The sequence below is a fragment of the Orycteropus afer genome, unplaced genomic scaffold, assembly GCF_000298275.1.
Source record: "Orycteropus afer afer isolate SDZICR_OR568_19922 unplaced genomic scaffold, OryAfe1.0 scaffold00026, whole genome shotgun sequence".
NCBI lineage: Eukaryota > Metazoa > Chordata > Mammalia > Tubulidentata > Orycteropodidae > Orycteropus > Orycteropus afer.
The window spans coordinates 13,117,660-13,122,819 of NW_006921613.1; positions in this window are offsets into that span (position 1 = coordinate 13,117,660).

Consider the following 5,160-nt stretch of genomic DNA (forward strand, 5'->3'; position numbering starts at 1 on the left):
GCCCAACCTTCCTTCTGAGTGGCTGGTAGGTTTGAACCTCCAGCCTTCTGGTGAGCAGTCAAGTGCCTTAGGCACTATGCTACCAGAGCTCCTATAGTTTATAGGAAAACTAAAGCACAAAACCTACTGCCTTTGAGTAGGCCCTCATTGGGTTTCTAAAGTGGTAAATCTCTATGGAAGTATGAAGCGACCAGTGGGTTTGAAACACCAACTTTCTGCTTAGCAGTCAAAAGCCTTAGGCATTCCAACACCAAAACTCATTTTGGCTTATAGGAAGAAAGATTAAATTTAAGATATAAATGCATTCATTGGAATCACTTAACAGATTTGTTTGTGGCTGCTTCAGTTATGAAAAGTGAGTGTCATACATTATCCTAAGTAAACATTTAATAAGCATTTAATACATACCAAACTGATAGAGCTCTGGTGGTGCTGTGGTGAAAGCATAGGTCTAACCAAAAATTGGTAATTCAAATCCACAGTCCCTCTGGGGGAGAAAGATGAGGCAGTCTGCTTCCATAAAGATTTACAACCTGGGAAACTCTATGGGACAGTTCTCTGTCCCATAGGGTTGCTATGAATCAGAATCAACTCCTTGGCAGTGTGTTTTGTTTTTGGTTTTTAGACTGATAGAAGAAACAGAACTTTTTAAATACGATGTTCCCAAAATGAATGTTGACAGTTTTCTTTTCTACATAAATACAACTGTGCCCCACTCCGGGGTGGGGGTGGGGGGACAGCTTAAGAACACAAAGAGTAAGTAGCTTTCATCAGTTAATGAAAAAAAGTGAATGGAATTAAAGCCACCATTCAAATGTGACAAATCAAAGGCACAAGGATACTCCATTATTTTGCTTTATTGTATGTGAAATTAGTGTGTGAATTACCCAAATATATCTACTACATAGGCTGGATTTTTGAAGGCCAAAGAAGTATTTCTCAATGAATTTTCTTCAGTAGAACTTGCCCTTTTCTTCCTGTGTTAAGCCTTGACTCTTTCCAGGTTTAATAAAAGTTATCCTCCTTCTTTCTTCACCCCTCCTTCCACTAATTTCCACTTGTTTTCTCAACAGGACCTCCCCTAACCAAACTATGCTGAAGATATCTGCATATAAATTTATGGGATAGGAGTGAAATAACAAAAGATTCAGAGACAAGAGTGTTAATTTAAAAGGCAATTAATTTTGAATAAGAAAAGAGGATCACCATAAACTCAGCAAGGGCATGAATGATAGTATATAGCACAAATAATTCTCTATTTGGGGGTCCTGAGAAATTTCAGCAAGTGGTGGTGGAGTAATGAATGTTTGTAATTCATTAGCTACTATCTTAAAATGCAAAGCACACCATGACATCAATGATGTTCTTTTTAATCTCAACTAACAGGCTATCACAATAAATGCATTTGCAAGAAGACAGTATGTTTAAATACAGATTTGAATAAGATTTCAGTGTTTCAATTACAACAATTTAATAACATTCAATAATTCTATAGAAAGAAGACATTTTCTTACGAGACTGGTTCAAAACTACATACTATGTGTTTGTGTACACCAGACATTTATGAGTGTTTAGCAATATAGCTAACATTTCTATTCTGAAAATTCTCTTCCTATGGATCCCTTAGTGTTTAGTGTATCTTTAAGAAAATAATCACTATTCAATTTTAAAAAATGTTTTCCCAAATGAAGAAAATAATCAAGAACATTTTAAAGGGCTGAATTGTGAAGCACTTGTTTTTCTTTTCTCACTTTCCATCTTCCTAGATAACAAAACAGTGGTTCTTTCTTCGTGTGGAAGAGTAAACTCAATAAACACAAATGGCCAGGGGGCCTCAGTGCAATGAAATCATGGCTTCCCAAACACTTTTTTGTTTTTAAATGAAGAAACAAGTTTAGAATTACCTTTTACAATACATTTTAAAGTCATGCATGTTTCAATGATATAATTAAGTTGGCAACATTAAACACTGCTAACTGATAAATGAGACCAAAATAATTAAGCTCCATTCTTTGTACAATCAAGATTTAGTGCAGTAATCAATCTGGGTAAGAATTCAGGGTCTGGAGACTTCAGAAGATGAAAGCAAATAGCTAAAATTGGTCATGTGGGAAGGGGTTTAAATGAATATACAGTTTATAGATAGTTGTAGATACCTTCCATGTCTTAATCTTCATTAGAACCTGCTTGATTCATTGCTCATGTGGTCCCATACCAAGTTGGGCATGGTGTGCAAGTAGACAAACAAAAGAACAATTTGAAAGCTAGTCCTGTGCATACAAGGAGCACTACTGATATTGAAATTTCAAAATAATAAGGACTGAAAACAAAAGATTTTTTTTTTCCTAAGCCAAAAAATAAAACAATCAAGAGGTGGAAATACTGCTATGAGATGCATTAAGGAAATAAATATTAAGAGGAATAAGAACAAAAACAGAGAGAAAGAGAAAGGGAAAAAGAGAATATTATACTTTTCCCTATGTATATGTGTGGAACTGTGTGTACTATTTAGATGCCTACTTAGGTTTCCATTGGTATTTGTCATGTAGCTAACTCCTTCTTCTTTCCTTTGAATAAACCACACAGCTTTTCATACCCTAAACAACACTCCCACTGCATGGCTTTTCCCTATGGAATCAGACTTGTGGTTAGAGAGAGGTGTTCATATTAGGTATTTCTGCTGGGGGCTGGGACTCTATGCTTCAGCAGACTCATGCACTTAGCAAGTCCATCAGAGACGTCAAACTAAAATACAGCCAAAGCAGTTAAGCGTGTTTATTATAACCCATGGACCTTAGAAAAAGAAGGAACATTCTTTTCAGCATACCTTCTATTGAAGTGGGCTAAGGAATAGACACCATGAACAGGTGATACCATTGTAATTTCAAGAAATGAAAAAAAAAAAAGAAGAAGAAACCCTCAAATAAGAGGATGCTATGCTGCAACAAAAAGAACATGCATAGATGTCTTCTGGCATCTTCGACTGGGGATAACGGGCTTCCTTTGACACCGTGTGCACATGTCTGCCTCCATGAATGTTAGCAAGCGGCTAGGGTGGGAGAGCAATGGACGTCTACGCCAACGCTTGGCCATTTGTAGAGTACAAATTGCACTTTGTTTTTTTTAACCTATTCTTCTCCCGGAACCATGCAATTCGACTACAGAAAGACACAACACGAATAAACAAACATTCAAATACAGGAGGAGGGGGCGGGGGAGAGAAAAAAAAAAAAAAAGAAAGAAAGAACCTTTAAGAGAAACAGGTGCTAGCGAGAAAAAGAAAGCAGCCAGTTGCCAATAACACTTAAAACTCTGTCTTCATTACTCTGAACACAATTTCAGTGGAGGAATATCGCACCCTGTTCCTTAGGGTTTAATTCATTAGGCTGTCTCGGTGAATTGGAGTCAGATCTAAGTTTCCTACTCAGAGGGGTTTTCGCTGTAGACTACTATTTCCTCCGAGCTCAGAGAAGTAGGTTTCCAAACTGGGTAAGTCCTTTTCCTCCAGGCAGCCTCGATCCTCCCTCCAAGTCGTCACTTTTATTTACAACCCCGTTACCGGTGTCTGTGTCGCTCAGCCCTGCCCCGAGAACAGTCGCCGCGAACAATGAGCCAGACAAGGGACCCACCCAGCGAACGCCTGCTCGCCGACTGCGCGCTAGCCCGCTAGCGCGGGACGCTCGGGGCTTCGGGGCTCCTGGTGCCCCCACCTTTTCCCCTCCAAAACCCAAGAAAAGCAAGGACGTAGGACGTTTCCTGCACCCAGACGCGCGTGATCACCCAGCTACCCCTTCCTTCCAGCACCCACCAGTTAAGATGCTACATCTAAAACGAAAATCAGAAGAGGGGGTCGTCTGGGCGGTCCCGCCGGCGGCCCACCAGGATGCAACTAGCCCAGCTGGGAGGATTGGCACTCACTTGCGCGGGAGTCCGCGGCATATTGAAATCCCCGAGGATTTGGGGTGGGGGCAAGAGGTGGGGCCAAGAGCCATAAAGTGTCTTCCGTTCCCTCCCCCCGGCCTGGCACGGCTCTGGGCTCCGGCACGACACAAAAGACGAGTACTGTCAGTGCCAACAACTCTGTCACCTCCTTCCTCTGAGCTGCGCACGAGAATGGGGCCGTCTGGGCCTCGGGGACTGGTGTCCCCGCCGACCGGCGCGCACCGGAGGCTGGAGCATCGCTGGGCACCGCCTGAGCTCCCTGGTGCGCTTTTCAAGCAGCCCCCAACAAGAGCTCGTCGCTCGGTAGAGAAAGAGACCGAGGCGGGGACAGAGAGATGGAGAGAAAAGGCAGGACTTACTTGAGAGCCTAAAGCTCAGCCCGACTCCCGCGCCGGACTCGGCAGGTGTCTGGCCCAGCGGCCCAGGCGGAAGACGCTAGCGCAGCTCCTTGCGGGGGCTCCACTTGGCGAGCACGGGAAACTCCCCTTGCCACCAGCCCCCGCGCTGCGCTGCTCGCTGTCACCGTTCAGAGCGACGCAGGCACGCTCCCTTCTGCCTCCTCAATCCTAATGGGTCCCTCCAACCTCCTCTCCCTGTTTGCCTACTCTGCCACAGACCACACCCTGTCACCTCAGCAGCCCTCCACTCCTTCCTCTTTGACACTTCCACCGGTTACTCTGCCTTCTGCGTCCTCCCACCTCCCTCAGCCCACGTGCTTCTGCAGCTCCCTCCTCTATGAACTTCCCCTGCGTGAACTCCCCCCAGCAAAACCACTCCACAAACCCTGTGGTATCCAAGTAGGGGAAAGGTCCCAGGGTTCTTCACATTTCCCTATCCCCTTCAGTGCCCAGGACTTTGATTTTGCTTATGCGATGGTTTAGGTATATTTTGTGTTACATTTATAAGGGTGTATTTTTTAATGACCCATATATGGCTTTCAATGTTAAGAAATGTATTCCCAGGTGTCACTTAGAGAAATCATCTAGCAACACTATTCATTGGACTCTGAGGCTAAACTGTCAGCCCAAGTCAATTATTGCTTTTTCCCAAATACAAAAAGAAACGAAAAAGCCCAGCAAAATTCCAGAACACCCTGGGTAGCCCAATCCAAACCCATTATCCATTGCCCTTACTTGGAGTATTTATATATATGTATATGTATATATATATATATATATATATATGTGTGTGTGTGTGTGTGTGTGTGTGTGTGTATGT